Source organism: Hylaeus volcanicus, chromosome 7 (genome assembly GCF_026283585.1).
Source record: "Hylaeus volcanicus isolate JK05 chromosome 7, UHH_iyHylVolc1.0_haploid, whole genome shotgun sequence".
In the NCBI taxonomy this organism is placed as follows: domain Eukaryota; kingdom Metazoa; phylum Arthropoda; class Insecta; order Hymenoptera; family Colletidae; genus Hylaeus; species Hylaeus volcanicus.
Genome location: NC_071982.1, coordinates 18,500,486 through 18,516,610, shown reverse-complemented (window position 1 = coordinate 18,516,610; position 16,125 = coordinate 18,500,486). Strand labels below are relative to the sequence as shown.

Sequence of the window (16,125 nt, the reverse complement as noted above, 5' to 3'; positions counted from 1 at the left end):
CCCAAATAGAAGTAATGGACTCTCCGCCAGAATCGCCGAGAGATTGTGGGCGCAGCACCGTCGCGCATCAACCTTTCAAAAATCTTTTGAAGCCTTTGACTATCTCTGGAACCCGCTATCGACAGGCTTACTTTCATCCTCGACTTGTGACGCATTCAATCCCAAGTCTTTTTCGTACAATTTTCCTTCTTGATGGCTACAGAGCACAGAGCACAGAGGTAGCTCAGAGGGCGGAGTTATTATGGGGTTCTTCTAGAATTCACCTCTGAGTTCCTGCAGAATAAAACAATACTCAATTAAATCTATCCTTTTTATTAGGTTGATCAGAAAGTTCGATTTAAAATAAATTCAAAGATACATTTCAATTTTGATATATACTTATTGAATTACATGCTTTTGTTCCACAACCTTTCCACCTTCTAAGGGATGTGTTATTTGTTTTTAACCATTCCACTCGCCCAAAATCAGCATGGACTTTCCAAACAAACCAATATTAGTATATTTTCGAGGCGACTTTCTGTCACTGACGATGTCAGGCATGTCTCTTTCGACATGCAACAGTTTCAGCGCTCAATGCTCGGAAGGAAGACGTAAACTGGCTCTGGCTGGTTGCATCCGATTCGCGCTACCAGCCAGCAGAGATTGCGTTCGCTCGAGTTCACGACCGACGAGCTTCGTTTCAGCTTTGCCTTTCAGTGGAACGCGAACGTAAATCGATATCGCGCCATATGCACCGCTGGCTGGCTCACCGAATCTGTAAAACGGACGCGAAGAGGATCTCGACGGCTTTGAACGGAACCAGAGTACAACGTTCGGAAACGGGGTGCGAAGGGGGCAGGGAAACATCGTTCGGAACAGATGGCGTATCGCGAACGAGCTCGTGGACGAGTGGGCGAACGCTCGAAAATCGTGGAGGCCAAAGTTTGTACGTTGGAAAAATGAGGTGTTTGGTACGCTGTACGTAACCACTCGTTTTACCTTGATAGCTGCGCGAGTTGAAGATGAAATTTAGTGCAATAATCTAGGACTTATGGTAGATATATAATCAGTCCCATAAGTATCCGTATTAGACCAAATGATGGGTTTGATGTTTCCATATCAAATTTTCGTTATAAATATATACACGCATAAAGTTTATTCGTGCACATTTTCGTAATGAAACATTCATTTGGATATATTAAATTTACCATTTAATTTAGAAAAATGCCTTGAAATAAATTCGATAGAAGGTACGACTAGTTATGAGACTTGCTGTGTGTATCGAGCTAAATTTTTTCTTGGTTGGTATAATCCCGACGACTCTTTAGTTTCATGACTCTCTTCGATTCGAGATCGCCCTTCGCCGTATCAGATCGATCTACGACACGTGGATCGGCGCCAGGGAGGAATTCGAGTGAAACGCAAACGGGGAGAAAGAATTAAATGCGTGGCGCGAGCAAAGGTCTAAGAGGGTTCGACGGGAGCTCGACGAGGGGGCCGGGAGAACAGGGGCCGATTCTGCACGCGGAGGCAGAGAAGGGTGGGCTGCTAAGAGGCCGAACTCGAGGGGTTGCCGGATAGGAACTTTACGGGTTGTAGGAGCGGCTGGTCCGTCGCAACGAGAATTAGTTTGGGATTAACCGGCGGGGCTTCGAAGCGATTATCGCAGCTTTTCCAGCAGGAGCGCGACAAGTTCCGTGTCGATCTCTCGGATCGTCACGGTGCGACGGTCTCCTAGTTCCCTCGAACAGCCAAGAAATCTCTAGAAGAAACCCGAGTTAGACTCACGATTATACAATGTACATACTACATGATAGGATCGAGAAATCTGAGAAAGAAACTTGCGCTAGATTCGCTCTCATTCGGACAATACACTATATCTCTGATGATCTCTGTGACATACATTAAATCCCATAAATATTCGTACCCTCTATGTGTATTCAGAAAGTTTAACTAAATGAAACAATAGTTTTGGTATTACCAAATGAATTTTTCGTTATGAATATGTATGTGAATAAGGTTATACGTGTATATCTATATATATACATTAACATATTTATGCAAACATACAGTTGGAAACATCAAACCAACCATTTAATTTCAACAAATTCCTTCAATAGACATAAAGTGTGTGAATATAGTACTGACTGTACGTGTGTTATCGTGTACGTACCATGTCCCATTACCACCTATTTATAGTTTGTTAACACTAGAAGAACACAACCTCCCTACCACCCTTAAACCAAAAGGTACAAAGGAAACCTTTGCCGTAGGAAAAGTTTAACCACGCTTAAAGTGCCCATGATGCTCGAGTGTATTTTGCCGATTAGCTTACACATGGTTTTAGTGCATCCTGTAAATTAGACGCGAGTGACGTAAACGGTCCAGGAAACAGAATCGACATAATTGTTACAGGAGCACGCAGGTACGTTGTCGCGATTAGTCGTACCCCAAGAGCCGTAACGAGATAAAGCTCTACGCGCCATAAAACTCGGATATTTTCCTCGACGACCTGGATAGAACATAAATTGTAATTAACGCTTTCCCTACCGCTGCTTGATTGGAAAACCCGTCCGCCGCAGATCGCGGCGCGTTTCGAGCGATTTTATTTAACGCGGTGCTCGTAATCGCGCGCAAATAAAATACACGTTAGCCGAACCGAACGTACCGTGTAACGTGTCGCGCACATGCCGGTCCGCGGTTCGTAATTCGGTGTTTACACGAGTGGAAAATTTAAAAAACATCCTCGTCACACATGTGTGACGATCTCTCGACAGAATTGGAGTCGTCACACATATGGGGAACGGCTCGATTACCGAAAGGGGTGCGCACTTAATTGAGCCATTTGTTATCTTAAGGAACATGAGCGATGGGAGCCGTGGCACGCACGTGGCATTTCCGATTTAGAAAAATATTTTAGAACTCTACAATTTTTTGAATAACGTTGATCGGCAGGTCGTCAGACCTCGAGAATGGAATACAAAGTTTCAGCAAATCCGCATGCAAAAATCCCCGTAAAACGTCCGCTTCGAATTATATGGTAGTCTCTCTGGGGACTGGCCTAACTCCGTCGAATACGAGGGCTAGAGCTCCTCCTTTCCCATTTTATCTGTACCCTCGTCTCTCTTTTACGCGGCAGGCGTTTTGTGTTTCGTCGGTAGTCACGCGAAATGGGCCGCTTCACGGGCTATTACCTCGACCGATTGCTGCCTGAACGATCGATTTCGTAACGGTATCTGACCAAGGAAATTTCGATGTCTATCGACGTATCGGACCGGACTCGATAGTTGGGAAACATCGTCCGAGGAAAAATCGTGGGCCTCGATGGCCAAGAGCGTCGAGAAGGGACGTACGGTCCATTTATCTTATGAAAAATAGACTGGAGTCGGTACTGGTCCATTAACCAAGTCTAACGTGTTACTCTGCGTTGCATTTGTTGCTATACAATCGCACAATGTACCGCAAAACTATGCGATTAACCCTGATTAAGGATCGATGTTGCATAATGCTGCACCTCGTTTGCGATTCTATACTTGGACCATTTTTTTATAGCGTGACATTAATCGTACATGTTTGCGTCGATCCATATTCTGTATACCGACATCGCATACACAAACAAAAGATTTTTGTTATTTTACATTGCAAGTATCAATATTGATCTGCTTTTGGCGTCTCTACGTATTTTGGTTCGACTGGCGTGTAGTTTCTCTGTTTTGGTTGGCAAATGGTAGCGCCAACGCGTGAAGGGATCCCGAGGGAAGAGCAAAGAACGCGAGACGCGGGAAACTGGCGTCGAAAGGAGATATCGTCGAAATCGTGCCGACACCGTTCCACGAGATCGCTAAATAAAGCCGCGTTTAAATGCTCGCGACGCAGCTGTCGTCCTCGGTACAATGGTACCCCTGTTTCGTAGACCCCGAAGCTCTTTGAGAGGCATCGTAGCGTCGAGGCAACGCGCGTTTTTTCAGCCCACTGGCGACGATCGTAAAGCGCCACGTGTTTGAAAAGTGGGTCACCCATCCGGGAATCGAACGACAGCGAGAACCAATTTTCGTCGGGAGCCTATCATCGCGACCGGATCACGTCTCTCCACGATCCTTGCAACTCCTGAGGAAACAGGGGACACGATGGGTGAGTGGGATGACTAGCCTCCTGCGCGATGCTGGACACCTTGGCACTCGTGGACCTCGTGTGTAGGTGGAGGGAAATTCAATCGACTCTCTGTTATAAATACAATCGGAATGATTGTACAGAGTAGTTTTGGGATTTGGGTAGATTGATTAATCCTTTGAGTGCCAGAGGAAATTTTCGCGCAGCAAAGTTGCATGATTCTAAACAAAAATGTATATAGTAAAATTAATTTTTAAATGAGTTATAGCACTCGCAGCTTCGAGCAGCGATATATCGCTCCTTGGCACTCAAAGGGTTAAGGTCTGCAGAGGAAGAATGTGGACGTTTGAGCAGGTTTCGTGCACTTGTATGCTGGGTATATGCTAACGAGCAAAGTGCACTCTTGTTGGGTGTGCACGCCAAATGGGCAGGTGCCATATCGCCCATCATCCATCGTCCATTGTCAATCGTCACGTTACTTATATCCTGCATACATATGCATACATTATTTTATGTATACCATGCATACTAGTTGGTCGTGTGTTTTGCATATTTTCCATAGGCAGTCTCGTAGCGCGGAGTACTAAATATCGTATCGCAATCGAGAAAATATCGCGTTGCTAATCCCCCAATAACGTACACGTTTCTTGCGCAGATTCCGGCAGAGAGAACCATGCCGAATTCGAAATCTCCCCTTCGGAGCTCGTTCTATCGATTTGCGCCGCCGCGCGGCGCCGCGACGCCCTCTGCTCCCTCGTGCTCGCCGGTTCGCGACGCTCTCGGACTCGTATCTCGAGAAAAAAACGATTATCGACGCGCGCTAGAGAGCGGTCAGCTGCCGACTACCGCTTCCGGCACGAGATGAACACTATCCGTTTCTACGATCCTCTTTAGGACGCTTGTACATCGCAACGTACATGAATTTTAATGTAAACTTCCTAAAATAATGTTAAGCTAATAATTAACACTAAATCTACCACGACCGGTCGAATGACCGTTTTCAAATTTTTTTATACAATTCTTACGTGCTATATGTGAATCGTATACAATTGTTTCATGCATTATTCAATTTAGCTACACGTAAAATATTTCTGCATTTAATTGAAAGAAGTCTCTTTAAGATTAGTCGTTTGCCTCATCACGATAGAAATAGTTACAAATTAACGTCGGCAGGTTTAGCGTTAAGTTAATACTTTGACGTACTGTTAGGCTAGAAATGAGTCAACAGAAATCACTCTGGTTATTGAAATTCATGTACTACGTATCGTCGCATAAAAAGCTTCCTATCGAGTAACCTTCCCATCATCGCGCGCGCGGCATCGGTTTGAAGTTCGTTCAGCGGGGTATTTTAAATTTCCTGCAGCTCAAAGCAAACAAACCTAAACAGCGGTGGGCCATCCAATCCGACGTCTCTCTATCGATGTTTACGGCGCTCGAAACGAGGCGAAAGAATCGCGCGTGATATCTGCGCGGCGTAGTAGAGCTGCAAGACGCTCGTCGAGAATTCGCGTGGGTTATATTTAACCGATCACGGCGCGGAGTTTCCTCGCGACTCGAAATCCCGATTCGCCAGCCGCGGAGAGAAAAGACGCGCGACGAAGGAGGAAGAGGAGTTTCCCTGTGCGTCATCGCGCGCGCTCGTTGAACCGCGAGCGGTTTTCGAAGCGGAACGAGCTGCGCGGCCAACGACGCACGTGGTGACGACGGTGGCCAAAATTTCGTTCGAATTTTACAGAATTCTAGGTAATCGTCAGTTTCGTTCCATTAAAAATAAAATTCCGTGTACCGATTGCGAAATGGTCGGGCTTGATAAATAAGACGACATTAAAGTTCTGCACGGTCAGACTTTGTTTTTTAGGATTCCTTTAGTAAACAATCCGCTGTAGAAGGTACAGTGGTTAGTTAGGGATAGCCAAGATGCTACGAACGTCATGGTTATCAATTTAACATCTTGCATGGAAATTTGATGCTGATCGAACAGCGATAAGGAAGAGGAAACTCACAAAAAGTTTATCGATCATATCCAGTAATGAAGCAATAAAAGATTAGCTCTTGTCGCGAGTCCACAATCCCCCCCAACGATGCTATTTCATCTTATACGACTAAAAAGTCAAGCTGATCAGCTTTACGACGCTGCTCAGCGTTGGGAAATGGCTTATAAATATTTATTAGGAATTTTCAGTAGACGTTTCCACGTTGAGTGCTTAAAATAGCTACGGAGCTGAACTTACACGTGTGCGGGGTATCCTTGAAGAGATTAAGGACGCGCCTGCGACGAGCCGTGAGACCATTAAAATTCGTACAATCGTCGTTGGTGTAAACAGGGTTTAAGACCGTAGAAGTTGGCACGTTGCTCGAGGATTTCTACGTTTCCGTCGAATACGCGCACGTCCCCGCCGTTTTATTGCCCTGCTCCCGATAGCAATTGAGGTACGCACAATAAATCACGCCGCGAAAGTCGGAATCATCGGCCTCGTGGGATGTCGGACCTGGGCCCAATTTTCCTAAGCCCCGTTCGCATCGACGCCCCGCAAGGCAAGCAATTTTATTACCGACAGGCTCACGATGGACAATGATGGGCCTCTGATTGAATATCGGAACCCCTCATTGCAACGTCTCTCAAAACGTGGCCCGCAGACCCTCTCGCATTATACAGGCCGTAAAATTTCTAACGTCGATGTGCACCATATACTCGCGACGACAAACCTTTCCCTCGTTAATTCTACCCAGGGCTAAATGAACAGTCCCAAGGTCGCTCTTCAGCCCCAGTTCTATTTGAATTCTGGTCATCTATCTCATTACATTCGGGTTCGTGCCATTACACGTGACAAAGAATGACACCTAACAGCTCTCTGGCTCCTCCCCTTAATTAAAATTCTTATAATCCGGGTCGTTAAGGTTAGGTATACTGCTATTATACCTAACTGAGAATTACACCTACCTACCAACCCCCTCTCTTCATTCGAATTCTGACCATTCTAACAGACATTTTTTGGTAATCCTTGGAAGTAATGAGCGACGAATAAAAGTCAAGGCTCGTTCGAGAAATCATTACCTGAAACAGTTGTATTTCATTCGATGGGGTCGTTTATTATACTCTACCACCGTAATTTAACACCAGAACCACCAAGCAGGTCAATGTAACCCCTGCACTTTGAGCTTAGCATTCAAATTACTCAATTACTAACAATGCCTGGTTGCGATTTTCTATGAGAATAATTCAAATAAAAAACTAATTAAACCAGCTAAACGATTCGTCCCTTCCTCCTACGATTCCAAAGGTGGACCGATACAAATAATGAAACGAGCTTCGGTAGCTCCCAAGCGTTAATTCCTTTCGATCCTCGATTTCCAAGTTTCCATTTGATATTTTCTTTTTCTAGGGACCGCGATGATGGTCCCAGCGGGTACCAGGATTTTCGCGGGCACCAGATTTAGACCTGGACGCCGGCTGCACGGCGCAGGTAGGCGAGCGAGGCTTTGCTCGCGGCAAACGTTCGAACGAATAAGCTGAATGCCGCGCGCGTCTCGCCCCGGGAGAACGGGCCTTTCTTTATTTCGATCCTCGGCCCTGGATCCTCCGGCCCTCGCTTCTTTTCACAAGACGAGTTTCATCCCGGGTGAAAAGAAAAGAGAGATCGTACGGAACGGTGCGCGTTTTGAATGGCGCGTCTCGCGAAGATCTCGAGTTTCAATGGCCGTGCCACGTCCGATTTCGTGACAACCGAGAGACGACGAAGGAGAACACGAGAACGGGAGCTCTACGGACCCGACACAAAGCGGAGGGACGATTCTCTGGGCCCAGGAAGAGCCCGAAGGAACCGTGACCGTGGACCGCGACCCTCGTCGAATCACGCGACCCGTGGATATGCCCGATCGAAACGGAAATTGACCATGATGCGCTACCATTCGTAGGTGAAGCAGTTTGGTACTCAGGATGTCAAGGATTCGAGAACTATAGCATCGAACTCGCATTCTAGAATTCTCTCTTACTTCTTAGGAAGCCTATTAGCAGATTGTTGATCGGCGATTTTCACAGAAGCGACTTCACGTCACCGGCTATTATTATTTTCTAAATGCGAAATGTTACCCACTACAAAAAAAAATGATTAATTCTTTCATAAGGGTCTTTCTCCCTATGGTGGCGCTACAAGAGTCGCGACCCTCGACTCTCGACTCTCTTTTCTCGCGCGTTTCTCCACGCGGGAGATCCTCGACAGAAATAGTCGCAACGCCACCCCAAGCGATACGCTCGACCAACCTTTCCTCCGTGGAAGTTGGAACGTTTTCCTTCGTTCTTTGCATTTGTTGAAACGTTTTCCTTCGTTCTATCCATGTGCATTCTTTGCAAGAAAAGAACCTGAATTTAAACTCGAATCTCACGCTTACCATAGAATGGGCCCATCCGCGGTCGAGGTTTAGTTGGAGAGCTGCCGGAAGGCCCAGCCTGAAAGACGGTCGATCAAACCCGCGAGTGTACCTTCAATAATCCTCTGCGTGTGTGGGACTGCTCGAGGGAGGATTCTACTCTGGAATTGGGTTATTCTTTTTTCTGTTGTTCGGCTTTCGATGGGCACGATTCCATAGTTTGTTAGAGACCAGTCTACAGTACGTTTAAGATGGTTAGGAGAAGAATATGTTAGAAGAAATATAATAAATCTGAAGGGAATAGTAACCTGCAAGTCCCTCGTGGTCTTATCTTTTTTGGAGCAACCTCCAAAGAGTACGCGCGTGCGATGTGCCTACAAACACTAACATTTTCATTACTACACTTAATTTTCATTAAAAAACTACATATACCCATCCACCATCCTCAAGATGTCACAGTATATAAAATTGATTTTCCACGAGACCTCTTCCTATCCTATCTAAACTCTTTCCTATCGATTGCGTACTTCTGTCCTCGCTACAATCGCGGTAAACTCGCGCCATGGCTGGTCGCGTACGGATTGGAAGCTTCCCGGTGTCTGGCAAGAAACCACCGAAGAAGCTGAAACGAGACGGTGGCAATCGCGCTTTTTGTCGAGGCTCTGATCGTTTTCCTCTCTCAAGACGCGATTGGAACCGACGCGACGATCGAAGGGCGACCCGCGCGAGCTTCGAGATTCGTTCGCCGATAGAACGCGGAGAATGCGAAGCTCGCGCAGATCCGCTCGTAAATCTCGACGATTGGTCGCTCTCGCTGGTTAGGTCGCTCGTGCGTTTTCCCCTTTCGTTCCTCCCGTGGGAAACAGGGACGACGAGGTGAAGTCACCACGGGGAAAGAAAAGAACCAGACCACCGGGGCGTCGCGACGATGACGTCCTTAGGCCTTTATAAAGGATCTACAAAGAAAACAGCCTCGGTGCTTTGAAAGCTATCTTAAGAACTGAACTTGGGGTCTCGGTACTGAAAATACTACAAACTTGGTAAACTATATTCCTGACCAACAAATGCTACTTGTTAGGCTACACACTAGCCTGAGGATGCGTCGCTGAAAGCCGTCTTCGAGAAAGGAACTCGTGCGTTCGATTGGGAAAGGTCGCGCTAGTCGCTCGCGAACGCGCGAGCTCGATTCGCTTCCTCGATCCGTCCGAGTGGTTCCGAATCGGTCGACGTCGAGAGATCGGCGAGCTGCGAACCAACACGAAGAGAGGACCGGGGGAAGGAGGACTTCGGTGCGTCGCGGGCTTCTAGCGAGGGAAGCAGAGAGCATCCAACGATAATCCAGTCGATCCTCTCGAATTCTCCGTTACGAATAATAAACTCGCCGACAAAGTGGCCGACTCCGGCAGCGGTCGAGCGGGGATCGGGCATAGACGCCTTCCACGAACCGCTTTTTTCCGTTTCGACCTTCCACGCCGTAAAAGGAGAGCCGAGCTCTCGTGGAAGGACGACCGCGAGGTTTACGCTGCTCCGATATTGCTCGACTGCTTTTACGGTTTCCTCGATAAACCGATATTTTTTTTTTTTTTCGCTGACCGACCTGGGGTGGTCGTCGGGGCACTCCGTCGATGGAGCTCTCGGGGTCCTTTTCGAGCACCGGAGCTGAAAAGAGGTGAACGAAATCGAGAGAATCGGCGTGGTGCAACACGCTCCGAGTATTAATACGCGGTGGAAGGTTTCGTCGATGTTCGAGATCTTACTGTATCGCACATAGGACGATGGAAGACTATAGGCTCAAATTATTTTCTGTCATAACTACGTCGTAATAAATTAAGGTTTCAAAATGCGCAATATTGATCGTTCTACTCGTGCTTGTTCAGCTTTAATGACTCTTGAGAAACGGAGAGTGACGTTTCATATATATTGCTTGTACGCAAGGTGCTGCGCGGTTGCATCACGACCCCAGATAATCTCAAACTACTTCAATTTTATGTTTCTGCTGGAAATCCAAGACGTGCCTAGCCGTATCTGGAACCGCGATGTTGTACGGTGCGTTTACTGGTATTAATCGCATGGTCGTACGAACTTGGAACGCAACGTATAAATTCAATATATCCACTGCTACTTTGTTGTTAAACGAGGAGGTCTTATTCCTCCCAAGCTTCGTTGCTTTCGCGGTACATCCGCCCTTTTACACGTATAATAATAACGATGACGGTAAACATACTCTTTCAGCGGCAGGTCATTACGTCTGTGGGAAAATCGACGTACGACTATCGTTGCACCTTGTCGCGTCGAGCGATCGTACGATAAGTCGTCGCGTCTGTGGCCCCTATTACGGGCGGAGTTCGCGAAAGGACGCGTTAGCGAACCTTCCTTCGGGCTCACCCTCTCGAATCGGTCTACCGATCGAAACTCTCCCCCTCGCGAGCTGCCCACCCGGCCGGAAATTCTGCCACGAGCCTTCCTTTCTTTCCTCGTCGGCCGGGCTCGCTCTTCAACGCGGTTTTCTGACGAAGCTGGCCCGAATTCCCACCTAAACAAACAATTTCAGCTAGTTGCAAACATTGTTAAAGCCATCCAACCGTATTCGACCTGTAATTATAGCTCTGCAAGACCAGTCCATGTCTTTAAAACTTTCGCTAACTTCAGTCATTTACAACTTTTTATCATAGTTGATTCTACACCTACGTTCACGATCTCTAAATAATACTGCTAACAAGCCGAGTGGTAAAAGTATCTATCAATGATTTATGAAAGCTACAGTTATAGAATTTCGTAGTCGGATATGATCAAGAGTATACAGACGTGTATCGACGTGACGTCGATAGTTTGCTAACAGTCCTGCAACATCCATTAATCTTAGATCTTGTCAAAGTGAAACCGTAACTTTTAAAGTCTCATAAGTACGTTGCCCAACATCCACAGTTAGATGTCATCCCTAAGTAGTACATGGGTTCATCCGCGCCCCCATGACACGCCAGCTTTTCTACCCTTGTCTTGGTTGTCCCGGGTCTGGTCCTCTGAAACAAAAGTAAACGCTCCGATGAACCGGGTGTCCCCAAAAAGATAGCTGGCCCGAGAGTCGTCTCGATCCCAGCGATGACCTGGCGTGCACCCGTGGAAACTCTCATTTCGATTCGTCTTTCGGTAGCGTCGCGACCCGTTGCTCGTGTCGCAGTCGTCCTTTCTCTTTTCCCTGTCTTTATCGCGAACGTGACCCGGCTGGACGATCGAGAACGTTGACCCTACGCGTGGACCTCGCTACGCGCCGAGAAAGCGATAAACGGTAACAAACGCGAGGTAAAAAAGATCACGGGACGTCCGTGTCGCGAATTTCGATCGCTCGCGTCACCGCGGATTCGAAAATTTCCGTCTATAAAAAGAAGATGGTCTACTCTGCGAACTCCCAACCTTCGTCATTCACAAATACACAGCCGAGAGCGTGGATGAATGATGGGTTCCCTCTAATATCGTTACATTGCAACACATTTATCGAACTCGAACGAATGATACATTTCTATGTAGAATAATAAATAGTGCAAAGAGTTACCTTCCTTCTTCTATGTATAACAATGAATAATATCGAATACGAACGAGCCTCGACGTAACGAAAAACCGATCGAAATCGTTGGCTGACGCATAATGTGCAGTTCGATATTCCCGGAACGAACGAATGGCGATCGCGCGACGCCGAAGGCAAGGTTCGTCGACGACACGGATCATTCGAAGAATAATTAGTCGCGCGAAGAAGGCATGGCGGCTGCCGTGCCTTCCGTTCGTGGAAAACGTGAGCGCTAAATCTTGGATGACGATGACGAATCTCGAGCGTCCCGAGAGACTGAAAGGACGCGTGGTTCGCGGTCGAATTTTCGCGAGGAAGGGGAAGAGAGTCGTCTTCCGAGGGGAAGGGAATTTAGCTGTAACGACGGTGCTCCGTCATGCGTGAACCACGCGCGACGTCCATGCGTTAAACGAGACTCCTTCCAATAGTTCTTTCAATTAACCGAAGAGTTGACACAAGACTAATCTGTTAATGCCTCATCAAGACCAGGAAGAAGTTGTCAAGCACTGTACCGCAAACAGTTCGGTAGAACCAGTTATACTCTGTTTGCCCTAAACAGACTTTCTTTCAAGGCTGCGTCAATTCCTTTAAACTATCGCTTTTAATATACTCTTATATCACCATGCAACTTGGAGACTACAGCTAACTTAGTTTTAATTAAACGTGTAACCACAATGTATGCTGTTGCTTTACTACAACATTGTAACAGGAAGGTTACCTCTATTGGTGCGAGATAACCATCGCGACCCTGCGGACGAACGTGAACGACGAGTGTTTGGGATAGCACCGACGGAATCGAGCGAATGTTTACAGAGCGATATCGGGTAAGAGAAGAACGAATCGACTCTATGAATTCACGCGGAGTTCAAGCCACACGATGACACGTGGTATGAGTGCGTGATCTCTGCGTGAAAGGCCTCAAAGAAGGCCGTGATTAGGAATCGAAGAGTGCACGAGAGGTACTTGGCATTGAAGACTCATACTTTACCGAAGCCTAATCTGTTAAAAGCTAATCGATAAAAATGTATATTCCTCCTTCCCTCCAACATCCATTTATATAAATAACCATATTCAACGTGTTCAGAAAGGTGTCGATATTGTTTTCTTACTCGTCTGCCATTACTTTGCGTTTCTTTCGAAAAACGAGAAGACTTTCACCCAATAGGACTCGAGTACCTTGACTTGCGAATCGGATTCGCCGTGTAATCCGTGGGATGCATTAGAAAGCGTCAGGACGCGATAAAAGGTGCGTTCTGGCAACGATGGAAGCTGCCTGGAAAATTCCACTCGGATCGAGGTACGGGTACGGATTTGGGTTCGGGATTCGTGTTCGGGCCCACGTCCGGGTTGGCTCGTTTGGCTGCGGTCTGGCTCGACCGTCGCCCCGATTCAGGGAGGAGGTACCGTGACGGACGAACGAAGGGATCGAAAAGTACGCGGGAAACGCAATTAGAGCAGAACCGGTCGCTGCTACAAACAGCTTTCGGGGGAGAGAATGTTTTGTCTATGCCGCACGGTACAGTTTCCGCTCGCCTTTGCGGGGCGTAGACGATCCCTGTTGCTCCGTCCTTCAGGAAATGTGGAAACGATCGAATTTACCTCGACAAAGCCTCCAAAGCCGCTGTTCTAAAAAGAGAACATTTCTGACCCTGAAAAATACCATGGTAAATATTCCAGGGGATGATTTAACGAAGAAACTATCGATTTCTAGATCTGAATATTTGTTATCGCTTTCCTGTTTATCTTGGAGAGTACTACATGTCTGCAATCAAAGATTAGGCCATTCATTTTGGCACAGCTTTGTAGAAATAGAAACGAAACGAAGGGCAATCCTCTCCGAGCGATTCGAGTCCAATCCATCCACGCGACAGGAATCGCGAATGTGCATGCATGGATAGCGAGGCCAATCTCCTACGTCTTCTCTTTGCCGCTCTACCGCTTTTCTCCCGAGCGAGCGTTTTACGAGAAACTGTGATAAACAGTTTCCTCGATGCATATACCGTTTCTGAAAGGAAACAGTTAAGTTTTATTCGAATGAAGACCATCCGACTACTGGCTCAGTCAGAGTTGCATACGAGTGATACAATAAATTTGTGTCAAAGATAAACACGAAGAAGATAAGTCTGCACATCTACATGTACTGGATTCAATTATAGAAACAAGCTACATTTCTACTTACTGGCAAGCCTACGTCTCCCCTGCTCTGTTTCTAATATCTCTAGGGGTATCATTGGTCATCCGATATTCGAATAACGTTTCGTCTATCCTTGAATCGAACTTGACACGACCGTTCATGTCGGCGAACTCAGACGAATGTTTATCTTTTCGAGTGCATAGCAGTCGGCGTCTTCAAAAAGGCGATAGGCTTTAGTGAAATCTGAACACGGGCCGCCCCAATCGCATTAACTTCGACTTGTGCAATCCGATCTGCTTGCAGCTGTTCCGAGAAACCGTCGTTTTTGCACGGAAAATTTTGCTTCTTATCTCCGCGTGATCGATCGATTGAAAGTAATTTCCTAACGATCGGACGAAAACAACCTATGCGTCGCGCTTCTTTTTATTAATAAATCCTGAATCTAGACATCTGACTTGAGAGCTATTGTGTCGAAAGCTTTGCGGAATATGTAAATAGTTACTCTGCGATCAAAATTGAATATTGAATTATTCCTAACCTAGAGTTAAGTGGCGCCAATACGCATAACCTCTGAATGTATTAGGTTGTCCGAAAAGTTTCTTTCGTTTTATTAATAATTAATTCATACACGATATTTTATGTTTTATGTTACATTACAAAATTGTGTGCAATTCATTTCGCTTCATTACTGTTACAGCATCAACGACTAAGAAATTAGATTGTCTATTTATAGAAACACTGCCACAGAAAATAATTGAATGCAACTCACGAAAGAAACTTTTGGGACAAGCTAATAATTACCTTATCAACGAATCCTCGAATTCGATCCCTAGATCTATAACCTTTGTAGTGTGTTCCATGCTTTACGATTATCCCACTATCGAGTCTTCGTAAAATGTCTGTAGTTGTAATGCTAGTTATGGGAGATGATAAATTTGAGAAAACAATACACGATCTATCAGTGAATTGAGAGTTCCATACATATTCATCGCGAGCGAGGGTCGAGCGCGTCAGTAGCGCCCTCGGGTGCAGGGACGCGAAACTAACCTGGAAAGATTAGGCGACAGGTTTTATCGACGCTCGCTACTCGTCTTCGCTGACGCACGATCGTCGGGGAAACGATGCACCTTGTTCGTTGGTCGTCGTTTCGTTCGCGGCGCGGGTATATTTGCTGGAACGATCATCGTTGCAGGATCGTTTATCGCGCGAACGCGTTGCGCTCGCGACGCAGAAGATCGTGAAGGTAAAAAGAGACGAACGTGCTCGGCCGTTCTTCGGGCCAACGAACAACGATGACCTCGGTTTCAGGGTCGTTTCGACTATTATTCGCTTGCGCAGACTTAACTCGCCTTCTCTTCGTTCGCATCGTTCCCCCGCCTCGTCTCTCGCAGTGTGTCTTTTGCCTTGCTTGCACCGTCTCGCCTCCTATATGTATAGCGAGCCATGCATCCTTTCGCCTTCTTTCGTTTCGTCTCGCCTCCTCTCGCCTAGGTAGCCTTACCTCGCCGCCCAACGTCTCACCTCGCTCCGTCGTGCTTTCGCGAATGCTCTCCATCTCCCTCGCCGTTCCGCTCCTAAGGGTGCAGCTCCTTCGAATCGCAGAATCATTTTAACGACTCTCGCAATCTAATTCTCTTGGCCGCTTCTTTCGCGTCCCCCGACGTTCAATCTAATACGATTCGCGAACTTTTTGCTGCCCCACTAATCGAGAATAGAGCACGTTCGAAAGGCTATTCGAAAGGATGCTAGATCGATCCGTTGAGCTTCGTTTCCCTCGCGATACCGTTGCAAAACACGACAATTGCGTCGACGAGCACTTACGCGAACACTTTCTCGACATGGAAAATCGCGCGTAAAACTTGAGGGCGCTGCTTTTGAAGAATATCGTGTCGGCGCATCTTCAAGAATCGTCACGGTGGCGACATCTACGACTAGCGAGCGCAACTACGGGGTATGGACCAATCGAATCGAA

The 16,125-nt window shown here is 46.7% G+C and overlaps 1 long non-coding RNA gene across 3 annotated transcripts; it reads right to left on the bottom strand.

Annotated features, from left to right (window-relative positions):
- Positions 1–8,505: 8,505 nt before the first annotated feature.
- LOC128879385 (uncharacterized) lies at positions 8,506–15,847 on the bottom strand. Of its 3 annotated transcripts, none has more exons than XR_008457622.1 (3): positions 15,675–15,847; positions 11,345–11,477; positions 8,506–10,990 (listed from the first exon to the last, which is right to left on the bottom strand). It is a non-coding gene; the product is annotated as an uncharacterized LOC128879385 (long non-coding RNA). The 3 variants fall into 3 exon arrangements; XR_008457621.1 differs by lacking the exon at positions 15,675–15,847 and adding an exon at positions 14,955–15,221 and having other exon boundaries at positions 11,263–11,477; XR_008457620.1 differs by lacking the exon at positions 15,675–15,847 and adding an exon at positions 14,955–15,221.
- Positions 15,848–16,125: the final 278 nt, after the last annotated feature.